The sequence below is a fragment of the Canis aureus genome, chromosome 11, assembly GCF_053574225.1.
Source record: "Canis aureus isolate CA01 chromosome 11, VMU_Caureus_v.1.0, whole genome shotgun sequence".
Taxonomy (NCBI): domain Eukaryota; kingdom Metazoa; phylum Chordata; class Mammalia; order Carnivora; family Canidae; genus Canis; species Canis aureus.
Window position 1 is genome coordinate 45,384,212 of NC_135621.1, and position 14,107 is coordinate 45,398,318.

The 14,107-nt window shown below is 38.3% G+C and overlaps 1 long non-coding RNA gene across 1 annotated transcript in view; it reads right to left on the reverse strand.

The window, feature by feature from the left end:
- LOC144323984 (uncharacterized) overlaps positions 1–14,036 on the reverse strand; it is a 31,623-nt gene extending 17,587 nt beyond the window's left edge. The window contains exon 1 of the long non-coding RNA XR_013389360.1: positions 13,898–14,036. This is a non-coding gene — a long non-coding RNA (uncharacterized LOC144323984). The remainder of the gene's footprint in view (positions 1–13,897) is intronic.
- Positions 14,037–14,107: the final 71 nt, after the last annotated feature.

Sequence of the window (14,107 nt, forward strand, 5' to 3'; positions counted from 1 at the left end):
AAAACAAGGATTTGAACCAGATTTGCTAGATCCAAATCCTGTGCTCTTAACCAATATGGAGGATAGCTTACATCCATCCTGTGAATGTCATTGTCAGAGCAAGTTACCCAAATCCAAATAAAATTTTATTTTTCATAGCCCATATGCATCTACTCAATTAATCTAAAAAGTTTTTGAATAATTAGGATATAAAGGCATTAGAGATATAAAAATTGAGTGAAGAATTACAGAGTCAAGCTCCAGAAGGAGAAAGAGATCAAAGAAAGTGAGGCTGGTGTTTTCCCTGGAGGCCAAACCCAATTTTGGAGGCACTGATTGGGAGCTTGACACAAACTGTTGACAGTTTTCTGGGGCTCAAGTGATTACAATGAAGTCGGAGTTCACAAAGGAAAAACAATAGTGAATTCCTATTTTTTGGACTGGAATCATGAAGAATGAACCCTAAAAAAAATGGAGACTTGAAAGCAGACATGCCCCTAGAGTATAAATTCATTATAAATTCCCCCCAAATTGTGAAACTTTATAAAGATAATCCTTGATTGCTAATGCTTCTAAGAATCTGGCAGAAATGGACATACTTCTTTGGAGAAAGATAACATTACTATAACCCTCAAACTATTTCCAAAAATCATTTTGCAAATGCAGTGCCCACCATATAATTTAAAGGAATAACTGGACATAAGGAAGTAAGACAATATGAATGACATGTTCTCAGTAGAAAAATAGACTGTGGAAATATACTCATGGAGCTCCAGATAAAGGAGCCATGAGACATAAACTTTAAAATAACTATGTTTATAAAGTCTAAATTGAAAAAAGGTAAGATAGAGAATCTTAGCAGAAAAAGAGAAACTACAAAAGGAATCAAATGGGAATTGTATTATAAAAAAACATGATACTACAAATTAAGAACTCAGCAATGGGCTTAACAGCAGATTACATATAGCTCAAGAAACAGTTAACTGGAAGACATATTCAAAGAAAATAATTAGAAAGAAGGTTTAGAAAGGCAAGAGGATTAAAATTTCAAAAGACAGAGTAAAAGATAGAGAAGACAGAAATTCTAACATGCATAAAATTGAAGTCTCAGGAGAGGAAAGAGAGAATGAGTCAAACTCAGTAACGAGATAATAGCTAAGAACTTACCAAAACTGCTGAAAGATACCAAACTCAGATAAGAAGCCTTATGGATCTGAAGTAGGATAAAGAAAAAATAAACTACATCTAGGCACATCATAGTAAAACCTCTGAAAGCCAAAAATAAAACATATTATCTTAAAATGAGGCAGAGGGAAAAAGAGGCTTTACCTACACAGGAACAAATATATAATTGATAGCTGACTTTTTAATGGATATAATAGAAACCAGAAGACAGTGATATAATATCCTTAAATTTCTGGAGAAAAAAAAAAACCCTCTCAAGCCAGAATTTTAAGCCTAGCAAAATATCCTTCAATAATAAAAGTAAAATAGAGAAGTCAATCACAATGGAGAGAGTGAAGGCTTCTTTCCTCTTCCCATGGCAACACCAAATGTACAGATAAACACAGAAATTACCTCTGAAGGAAATACAGAAAGTATCTGAGAGACTTCTATACATTGGACAAATGAGAAAATACTCATATTGGAATGGGTAGGAAATGTGAGACATAAACCCCACCACTGATGCAGAACCATCAATTGGGAGGGAACTCCAAATTCCCATATTATTCCCAAGGAGTGAATGGTTTGAACCCCACATTTAGCCCCCAATTTTTAAGACTCCCACCTGAAGGACAGTCCCACAAACACCTAGCTCTGAAAACCAATGTGCCTTGTGTTCATGAGACCAGTAAGAGAATAGCAAACAAAGAAGCAATCATTAATGGGCATGAAGGCACTTGCTGTGGCTGTCTCCCTAGGGCTCAGCATAGAGGGAACAGGGAAAATCACCCATCTTTAGGTCTTCCTAAAGAAGACAATCTGCAAATTTTGAAAGCTGTCGCCTTAGGATCAGACTTCTAATTTAGCATACATATTGAAGCTAGCTGGGATCTGTTCTTGAAACTAGAAAAACCAGCAGACAACTCCCTTTCTCTCCCTTTGGCATACTAAAAATCACTAGTATCTCCTTGGAAAGAGTTTGCACACACATGTGCATCCAGCTTTTGCTCTACTGCCTGAGGAATGTGTCCCCAGATCACGCAGCTCTGATAGCCAACTGGGCTTCCATTCACAAGTCCCACAAAAACACCACTGCAGCTATATACCTGGGCCCAGTGCAAAGGGAGTAGGCAAAAACACTATCTACCAGTTTCTCCCTGGAAGAGGCTTATATACCGAATTTCCCAAAGCTGTTTGAAGGTCTAGCTTCCAATTATACTGTATCTAGCTGCTGAATGCAGTTCTTCTTTAGGGACACTGACAGGTCTTGGCACACCCTCAAATACTATTTGAAAGGCACTTAGAATAAAACAAGCAGGTTGGACAATCACAGAGGTTTGAGAGGCAACCAGGAGCTCAGGCCAGGCTGATTGACAAGTTTCATCTTCTAGCAAGACTACTCCGTCAAGACTAGGAGAGTGATTGTTTTATCTAATGTACAAAAACCAACATGAAAAGTCAAGAAAAATTAATAGAGGAAAATTCTTCAAACAAAAGTTCAAGATAAATCTTCAGAAACACATCTTAGTGAAGTGGAAATAAGTGATTTATCTGACAGAGAGTTCAAAATAACAGTCAAAGATGCTCTCAGAGGTCAGAAGAACAACATATGAACAAAGTGAAAATTTCAATAAAGAGATAGAAAATATAAACAATTACCAAACAGAAGTCACATTGCTGAAGAATTGAAAAAAATCATTAAAGGAGTTAAACAATAAACTAGATCATGTGGAAGAAAGGATAAGAGAGCATGAAAACAGGCAATAACATTCAATCAAAAGACCAGAAAGAAAAAGAATGAAAAACATTGAAGACAGCTTACAGGAGTAGGGAAAACCATTAAAAAAAAAAAAAAAAAAAAAACCAATATACACACTATAGGGGTCCCAGAAGGAGGACAGTTTGTTCAAAGAAATAGTGACTGAAAAATTTCCTGACCTGGGGAAAGAAACAGAGATCCAGATGAAGGAAGACAAAACAGTACCAAGTAAGATGAATTAAAAAAAAAAAACAAAAACAAAAAAACTTTTTTTCACCAGCACATTATAAATAAAGCGTCAAAAGTTAAAGACAAGGAGAACATCTTAAAAACAGCAAGAGAAAGGCAACCCGTTACATATAAGAGAACCCACATAAGACTATAAGCAGATTTTTCAGCATAAATCCTGTAGGCCAGAAAGAAGTGGAATAATATATTCAACGTGCTGAAAGAAAAACACTGTCAACCAAGAATACTCTACCCAGCAGAGCTGTTCTTCAGAATTAAAAGAGAGATAAAGAGTTTTCTAGGCAAACAGAAGCAGAAGGAGTTCATCACCACTAGATAGGCTCTACAAGCTGTTCATTAGAGTTTTTGAAGCTGAAATAGAAGGGCACTAAATAGTAACAGGAAAACTTAAGAAAGTATAAAACTCACTGGCAAAAGAAAATATATAGTTGAATTAAGAGTACTCTAATGTTGTAATGGTGGTGAGTAAATCACTTATAACTCTACAATGAAGATTAAAACATAAAAGTATTAAAATACCTATAATTACAGTGATCAGTTAATGGCTACACAATGTAAAAAGATGTAAATTGTGGTATCAACATAAGATTAGGGGAGAGTGAAAATGTAGAGCTTTTGTTTGCATTCAAAGTGAAGCTCTTATCAGCTTAAAGTAGACTGCCATAATATAAGATGTTTTATGTGACCTAGTAGCCTTAAAGGAAGGCTCATGGTAACCTTAAAGAAAGAGCCTGTAGTAAATACACAAAACATAAAAAGAAAGGAATCAAAGCATACCACTATAGAAAATCATTGAATCACAAAGACTGAGAGTGAGCAAGGAATAAAGGAAAAAAGATATCACAAAGCAACCAGAAAGTAATTAATAAAATGGCAGGAATAAGACCATACTTATCAGTAATTACTTCAAATGTAAAGGGACTAATTTTTTCAATCAAAATATGTGGTGGTGGGGGGGAGATGTAGAGTGGCTAAATGGATTTACCAAACAAGGCCGAGCTATATGCTGTCTCCTGCAAGGGACTTACTTTAGCTTTAAGGACTAAATGTACTAAAAGTAAAGGGATGGGAAAAGGTATTCCATGCAAATGGAAACCAAAAGAAAACCGGAATAGCTATACTTTTGTCAGACATAATAGATATTAAGCCAAAAAGTAACAAGTGACAAAGAAAGTCACTATATAATGATAGAGGGGTCAATTTATCAAGGTGTTATAACAGTAGATACTTATGTACCCAACATAGGAACACCTAAATATATAAAGTAAATATTAATACATTTGAAAGGAGAAATAGCAATACAATAATAGAAGAGGACTTCAATACTCCTCTTTCAATAATGGATAAATCATCCAGACAGAAAATCAATATGGAAAAATCTGATTGAAACTACACATGGGATCAAATGGACCTAATAGACATTTATAGAACATTTCATCCAACAGCAAAAGAATATATATTTTTTTCAAGTTCACTTGGAACATTCCTCAGGATAGGTCAATTGTGAGGCCACAAAATAAGTCTTAATAAATTTAAGAAGATTGAAATTGTATCAAGTGTCTTTTCCAACCCCAGTGGTATAAAACTAGAAGTCAGTTACAAAAAGAAAACTGGAAAATTCACATATATTTGGCTATAAACACATGCTACTGAACAACCAGTGGATCAAAGAAGAAATCAAAAGGGAAATTTAAAAAAATCTTGAGACAAATAAAATTGAAAGCACAATACACCAAAGCTGATGAGATGCAAAAATTGAGAAAAATACATTGAGAAAAAAGAAAAGATCTCAAATACACAACCTAACTTCATACCTCAAGGAACTAGTAAAAGAAAAACAAACCAAGCCCAAAATTAGAATGGCAGAAAACCAAGGAATGGCAAAAAATGATGGAGACTAAAAAGAGAAAAGAATGATGAAAGTAAGAACTGTTTTTAAAAAGATAAACAAAACAAAACAGGCAAACCTTTAGTTAGACATACCAAGAAAAAAAGAGGACTCAAATAAAACTATAAATGAAAAAGGAGCTTTTACAATGAATGCCATATAAATACAATTGATTATAAGAGACCACTATGTACTATTATATGCCAACAAATTAGATAATGTAGAAGAAATAGACAAATTCCTAGAAACCTACAACCTAATAAGATTGAATCATGAATAAATAGAAAATTTGAATAGATCAATTTCTAATAAGGAGAGTGAATCAGTAATCAAAAACCTCTCAATGAAGAAAACCTCAGTCTTCATTGGTGAATTCTATCAACACTTTAAAGATTTAATACCAATCCTTCTCAAGTTCTTCCAAAAAATAGAAGAGGAAGGAACACTTTCAAACTCATTTTTTTGGGCCAGCATCATGCTGATACCAAAGCCAGATAAGGATACTCTAAGAAAATTATAGACCAATATCTCTGGTGAGAACAGATTAAAAAATTCTCAACAAAATATTAGCAAACCAAGTGCAGGAGCACATTAGACAGATCATACACCATGGTCAAGTGAAAATTTATTATCAGGATGCCAAGGTAGTTGAACATTCGCAAATCAATGTGATAATCACATTAACAAAATGAAGGATAAAAAACATATGATTATCTCAATATATGTAGAAAAATCATTTGACAACATTCAACATCTTCTCATGATAAAAACTCTCAACAAACTGGTTATAATGGGAATGTACCTCAATATAATAAGGCCATATATGAGAAGCCCACAGCTAACATCACACTCAGTGTTGAAAAGCTGAAAGTGTTTCCTCTAACAACAAGAAGAAGACAAGGATGTCCACTCTTACCAGTTTTCTTTAACATAGTATTGGTGTTCCTAGCTAGAGCAATTAGGCAAGAAAATGAAAGAAAAGGCATGCAAATTTTAAAAAGATAATGAAAATTCTGTATATCAAAACTTACAGAATGCAGCTAAAGGATCCTTGGGTGGCTCAGTGGTTTAGTGCCTGCCTTTGGCCCAGGGCATGATCCTGGAGTCTCAGGATGGAGTCCCACATCGGGCTCCCTGCATGGAGCCTGCTTCTCCCTCTGGCTGTGTCTCTGCCTCTCTCTCTGTGTCTCTCATGAATAAATAAATAAAATATTTAAAAAATGCAGCTAAAGTTGTGTTTAGACTAAAAAATGTATAGCACTAAATGCATATATTAGAAAAGAAGAAAGGCCAGATATCAAAGAACCAAGCATCCAACTCTGGAAATTTGAAAAAGAAGAGCAAATCACAAGCAAATAAATTCAAATGAAGGACACGATAAAGATGGTCACAGAAATGAGTGAAATAAAAAACAAATATATGATATTAGGGATCAAAGACAAAAAGGTAATTCTTTGAAAATACTGATAAAATTGATAAAGTGCTAGAGAGGTCAGTTTAGAGATAGAGGGAGAGAAGCCATAAAATGTGATGAAGAAGTGAAAAGGGGCTAACCAGTGATCTGATTGATATTAAAGAGCCATTAAGTAAATATCTTATCTTATGGAGTCAACTTGAAAATTTTCATGACTTAGACATCTTTCTAGAAGAATACAACTTGCCAAAATGGACAGGAAATAGACATAAAATGATTAAAAACTGAATCTGTAATTTAAAAATTTCCTTTAAAGAAAACTCAGGAGTTCAGATGACTTTACTGGTGAAAGCCACCAAGTTCTTAAAGAAGTAATTAAGGCAATAGTACAAAAACTCTCCCAGACAATACAAAGAAAAAGAGGTAAATCCAATTCATTTTCAAGTACTTTCTTGGCAAAAGCTAACAAGGTCACTTCAAAATAGGAAAATTTGTTCACTTACTCATGACCATTGATGTAGAAATTTCCCCACCCTGGCCAGATAGCACATTAATTCTAACAATAAATATATAACAAGCAATGCTTCACCACTGAGTTGTATTTATTCCAGAACACAAGGCTGGTTTAACTTTTGAAAATTAATAAATGTAATTAATTGCATTAACCATTACTAGAAAAAAAAGGAGTCAAACAGTGGAATCATTTCAACAGGCCACAGAAAATATATCTTTTTAATGCAGCATCAATTCATGATTTCAATAAACAATAATAGCTATAAAGCTGACAAACCAGGAGCAGAAAGGAAATTTCTTAATCTGATAAAAAGGTCTACAAAGAATCCTGTTTTGAAACCAGGAATAAGACAATGGTGCCCATCATTACTGCTTCTACTCAACATTGCATTTGAAGTTCCAGCTGGTAAGTTAAGGCCTCAAGATTGCAGAGAGGGGGAAAAACAGCCATCATTCATATGATGATATTGTTGAATTATTGTGTACATAGGAAATAATAAAACTACAGAAAAATAATTAGAATGAATAGACTAATCAGACATCTGGAGAAAAAAGTCTAACAAGTAATATGCAAGATCTCTACACAGAAAGATGTGAAAAATTAATATAAGTGAAAGGAAATCTAAATAAACAAAGGAACTAGCATGTTCAGGTATAGAAGACTCAATATTGTTGAAATATTAGTTCTCCCCAAATAGATCTATGTATCCAAAGCTATTCCTGTCAAAATGCTAATATGTTTTCTTTTCTGTGCATGTATGTGTGTGTGTAAAATGACAAGCTGATTCCAAAATATTATTGAAAAACAGAGGGCTAGGAATAGAAGATTTTCTTTTTTAAAAGAAGTTTTTATTTACGTAATCTCTAAACCCAACTCAGGACCCCAAGATCAAGAGTTGCATGCTCTTCCAACCAAGCCAGCCAGGCGCCCCAAAGATTATCTTATAGAAGAACAAGGTGATCAGCCATCAGAAAAAAAAAAAAAAAGAAAAAAATCTTGCCATTTGCAATGACATGGATGGAACTAGACAGAGGGTATTACATTAAGCGCAGTAAATCAGAGAAAGACAATTATCATATGATCTCATTCATATGTGGAATTTAAGAAACAAATCAGAAGATCATAGGGGAGGAGAGGAAAAAAATAAAACAGTGAAATCAGAGAGGGGGACAAACTATAAGAGACTCTTAATCATAGGAAACATGGGAAGGGAAGGGGCTGGAAGGGAAGGGGCTCAGGGAGGCGGGTAACTGGATGATGGACGTTAAGGAGGGCACATGATATAACGAGCAGTGGATATTAACTAAGACTGATGAATCACCGAACTCTACCTCTAAAACCAATAATACCTGATATGTTAATTAATTGAATTTCGATAAAATAAAAAAAAAAAAAAGAAGAGGAACAAGGTGGGAGTAACAGACTCTACCATCCATCCGAGTCTTTTCTAAAGCAACAGTAGCTGAAGTGTGGAACTGAGCCAAGGAGAGACAAATAGACCAATGGAAATGACAGGATCGCCAAAGAAAGGGACCTGGACTAGGACCAAGAGAGCCACCTTCTCCTGGCCAGTGGTGTGATAGCTTCCCCCGAGTCAGGGCCTCTCCAAGCTGCTTCACACCAGTTAATCTTCACACTGTCTTGGGGCAGGTCGGGCCATTGGACCATTGGAATGTTCCCCTAGATAATTCTAATCTGCAGCTGTTTGAAAACCACATCCCCCCAACACACACACTCTCTCTCTCTCTCTCTCTCTCTCTCTCACACACACACACACACACACAACTCACCTCTGTCTTCTAAACTTTGATGAGCAATGCAGTTTTTTATTTGAGGCTCATTAGGAGGCTGGAGAATGCAATTACATCATATTCCAAAACTTTCTGAAATCCCATTTAGATATTTGTCTTTTCCCAAATTTCTACTCCCTTCAGTTGCTGCCCTCTCCTTTCCCTTTCTCTTCTAGCCAAGTTCTTCATTTCTTCCTGCATTCCTCCTGTTATTTTTTGGTTTATTTCACAGAACAATTTTTGCCTTCCCTCAGTTTCCCTCTCCTCCATCTCTATCATCACCTTGCTTAGCAAACAAAAGTCTTGTTGAGGACTTGATCTAATAAAAGGGAGAGAAAGATTGAAAGTACTTCTAATTTAATGTTTCCCCCTGCCACGTACAGCTGGGCAGGGCTTGCATTGTCTTCCTTTGTGTATATTTTCAATACTCTCAGGAAAAAAAGAAGCTTTTCATTTTGGAGTGAACTCAAGTGCAGGGGACTTGCATGGTGCAGACTGAATGGGTGACAGCGCTGTGCTCTAGATGTGCTGCTCAGCCCGGCCTGGTGACAGGCCCCGAGGAGCCAGCAGCCACTCACCCTGTTAGTGAAAAGGTGCCCCATGGCACAAAAGTACCTCGGCGGCCCCAGCTTTGTGAACATGTGACACAGGCAAGCACACGGGGCCCCACACTTAGAAGGGTGCTGTGCTTGTCGTTATTTGAAATTCTTACTAATTTATGCACAAGGGGCTCCTCACTCTCATTTTGCTCTGGGCTCTGCAAATGATGTGGTCAGCCCTGTGCTGAGGGAAGGGGTTTATAGTTTTGCTTGATTTTACAACAAAAAAAGAAAAACCTCTGGGCTGAGTGCTTTGTGAAATACTTTCTCTGGTTTCTCAGAAACCATTTCCTCTTTTCAGCTCTCAGTTGTCCCCCTGGGTTTGGCAGCTGCTGTTCACTTGCTGCTTTACTGAATCTCTGATGTTCGTTTCCTGCTCCCTTAAAATATTTTCACAATGGCAAAATTGGGTTTTTCACCACCTGGCCCCAATCTCGGCTCCTTTTCCCTTCTCCCTTCATTCTTCTTCTGCTCCCACCTGAGCATGACCCAATGACTACTGTAACGCCCCCTCCTCTCCAGCCCAAAGCAGGGCTTTGACCACACAGAACCTTCTCTGTCAGTGGAACATGACATGCTTCTCACCTCTGCACTCTGCCATGTGCTTTTCCTTCTGCTTGGAATGCTCTTCCATTGCTACCACCTACCCCACTTTGGCTCTCATTTTTTAGACCCCACCTGAATGCCTCAGGCAGAAGGCGTTACCCACTTGCTCTTGCTCCCAAAGCTTTGAAGACACACCTCTGTCGTAGCAGGTAAAACAGAATGGCATACAGAGGTGGTTCTTCTCTTTCATCCTCTCCCACCCACCTTATTCTGGAGAAGTCCATTCATGACTTGGAATACAAGTCAGTCATTCTTTCTAGAAAGTTCTTCCTGAGTACCTCATTATAGCACTAATCACATTGTAACATAATTGGTACCCCTCCTCAAGTGAAACCAGGTCTGTTTCACTTAGGGTGGTAACCAGAGTGCCTAGCATAGTTTTGGGCACGTAACTGGCTCGATAAATACTTGTTCAATTTGAGAATGAGTAAGTAAAGGACGATATATGTACATTGTCATCTAGACTGTGGGTTTTATAACTTTTTTCTTAAACTTCTCCCTCTCTCTCCTTATTTCTTAACCCACTGATTGGCATGTATTAGCTATTCAATGTGTTTGTTAGGTAAACAAATGTCTGAAGGACTTAGGTGATCATGGAGCCTGACACCAAGGCCTGGGTGTGGGTAAGTATCCGCAGTGACTTCATCCTTGACTTGAGGTTGTATTCTTTAGAGGAGGATGGCAGGGATGACAGCACGGGGATCTGGCGATACTCACTGAGGACCAAGAGGAAGAATCTCCCTTTATGTTGTAATAAACCTCATATTGTTGTCTAGAGAGTGACAGAAAGTAATGCTAAATTCATAAAAATGTAACTGTGCTAAGTATATAGAATTATAATAAGCCTCACAGGAGAGTTGGGGCTTTGGAAAAACACTGGGAACCAACCGCCGAAAGAGCTGCTGTCTTTATTCAAGGGTGGGCCTGACCCTTAGACTAATAGCTTTCATCAGGGCTCCTTCCTGTCCTCATTGTCCTCCTCCTCCTATGATCTTGGGCTCCCATTTTCTACCTCCCAATGTGTAACTTCTTCCTTGAGATCCAGCAGAGAGGTACCTTTCTTTTGAGGAGTTTCCTGCCCCCACCCCCAACCCCTGTATCTTGTAGCATGCATTTTCATTGTTGTGACCAGCTCAAGTTCTTTTTTTTTTTCTAGAAGATTTTATTTATTTATTCATGAGACACACAGAAAGAGGCAGAGACATAGACAGAGGGAGAAGCAGGCTCCTTATGGGAAGCCTGATGTGGGACTCGATTCCAGGACCCCGGGATCATGACCTGAGCCGAAGGTAGACACTCAACCACTGAGCGACCCAGGTGCCCTGGCCAGCTCAAGTTCTTTTTGAAGCTCCCCTCTTCCAAGAAACCCCCTATCAGTTGGAAGGAGGTGGGGTTTCTCTCATTCCTCTGTCCAAGTGCTCCTTTTAAGAGTCTGGCTCTCCTCTGCACAGCATTCCCAACTGGACAGGGAAGTCTCTCTTCCAAAGGTGCCAACGAAATTACTTGAGCCCCCAAGTCTCAATCTATGGAGCATCAAGAGAAGGAATTTAGTGAATCTGAGCTCTATTTGAGTACTTACTGCAAGTTAGTAATGTGCTAGACAGTTACAGGAAATCAATTTGGGATTCATAAATATAAGGAGGAATGTTGTTGCAGTTAGAGCTGAGCTGTTTTAAAATGGAATAGGAAGCCTTTCAACAGAGTGAGCTACCTATCATTAGAAATGCTCAGGGAGCCTGGGTGGGGCTCTGTCGGTTGAGCATCTGCCCTCACCTCAGGTCATGATCCTAGAGTCCTGGGAGTCTTGTGATAGAGCCTTGCACATCACCTTGGGCTCCCTACTAAACAGGGAGTCTGCTTCTCCCCTTCCCTCTGTTGTCTCCCCTTGCTTGTGCTTTCTCTCTCTGTGTGTCAAATAAACAAATGAATAAAATCTTAAAAAAAAAATGGAAATGCAGGGTGCCTGGGTGGCTCCTGGGATTGAGTCCTGCATCAGGCTCCCCACAGGGAGCCTGCTTCTCCCTCTGCCTATGTCTCTGCCTCTGTGTGTCTCTCATGAATAAATAAATAAAATCTTTAAAAAAATGCTCATGCACAGGCTGAACATACCAGGGCTGATCTGGAAGTAATTCCTGTATGGGTAGAAGGTTAGCTAGAGAGAGCCTCTATGGTTTCTTCCAAATTTCAAGCTTCTGCAATTTTATTATAGGGTTCTAACCCTATAATGTAGTTTGTATTTCAAAATACTGTACTTAATTAGTTGTTTTTCTAAACTCCTTCTGAAGTAAATCAGCTTCATACAGTGGTAATTAGTTTATTGGTAGAAACAATGACTGAGTCTGAAGCATGCATATTTTTATGTATGTGGCAAGGACACAAGAAAGGCTGACTATTATTATTACTGCACTATTTTCCAGAAATGAGATTTTCTAGCATCCTCGTGAAGATGTAATAGTAACTTAACCAAGTTAATAAATAACATGAAAATAAAGAAACAACTATTAATATGGAATATTTAAAAAGTGCTGAAGCCAGATGAATCAGTTTTCAGACAATTGAGCATAGTTTCTTATAACAGGAGTGAACCCAGAAGATTCTGGTAAGATTATACTTAAGAAAGCAAACACAGGGGCACCTGGGTGGCTCAGTGGTTGAGCATCTGCCTTTGGCTCAGGGTGTGATCCTGGAGCCCTGGGATCACAACCTGTATCAGGCTCCTCACAGGGAGCCTGCTTCTCCCTCTGCCTATGTCTCTGCCTCTCTCTCTGTGTCTCTCATGAATAAATAAATAAAATCTTAAAAAAAAAAAAAAAAAGAAACAGCAAATGTAGGCTTCTCCAAAGCACAGTTGGTCCTCTCATAGACGTGCCCCTGCTGGGGCACATAGGCTGGGACATCTGGAAGACCTGACTGTATGTGGCAGTGTGTCAGGTACCCTGGAGGGACCATGACTTTCTCTATTAGTTAGCTGTAATAATCAAGACAGGACTCTAATGACTTAGCCAAATAGAGTCTTACTTTGTCCCCAAAAGTCCAGAGACAGGTAGATGGTTCAAAGATGGTATAGTTGTGTGAGGAAACCACCAAGGATGTAGCTTCCTTTTAACTTCAGATCTACAAACTCTAGTCTGTAGTTTTTTTGCCCTCGAGGTCTATGATGGCTGTTCCCCCTCAGGCCTTTAAATACATTTTGGACATGAAGAAGGAAGTGACTTAGAGGAAGAGATGGTAACCTACTTCAGGAAAGCGAAATTTTCCAAGAAATTCCAGCCAACTTGAACTTAGGCGTCATTGACCCAAGCTGTGTTATATGCTGTTATATGTTCTTGCTGTAACAGAGCCTGGAAAATATAGTTCTTTCAGTTGGGTATATTAGCTCCCCAAACAAAACTTAGGTTTAATTAGTAAATAAGAGGAGGAGGCATATTGAGTAGGCAAACAGCAGTGAGTGTCATAACTCGTCTGTCTCCTGATGAGGTAGACTCTGCTCTCTATTTCTTTTTTCCTGGATGGAGGACTTTCCATATAGACTTTGAGCTATAGGAGGTGCCACTATCTGAAAGACCTTGTAAGGCTCTTATACTGATGCCCTTTGCCCACGCCAATATTTAACCCATCCACACATAATTTTGAAATTTCTCTGTCTTCCGGCTATGAGCCTTAGTCCATCCATTTGCAGCTCCAGTGTCCTCCAGGAGCTTGGGGGGACCGTCAGCTCCATACTTGAATATTTTCTGGTGCCATAGAGAAAAGAGTCTGACACCTATAGTCATGTTCTGACTTCTTTCTCACACTTCCCCCCAGACCTAAACCAAGTCTCTTCCTCTTGGACATGCTGGTCTTGCTGTCTGTTAACACTTAACAGAACAGCAAGCTCTCCTGTTTAGAACAGATCAACACCTTGAGATTTGTTTAAGCCAAGAAGGAGGTCCTACCTTTAAACAACAACAAAAAAGATTTATGGCTCTCTTGACATACTCCAGGGATTCCTGTCTGGCAGTGCTCAGGAGGGACAACTGAAAGCAGAATTGTAACATTCTGTAACCGTCAGAGACAGAAACTGACAAAGGATGGCCAACTCAGCCCTCTCATGTTGCAAAAGAAGACACTGAGACTTGAGAGAGTGCGGGTCTTTACTCCAGGTG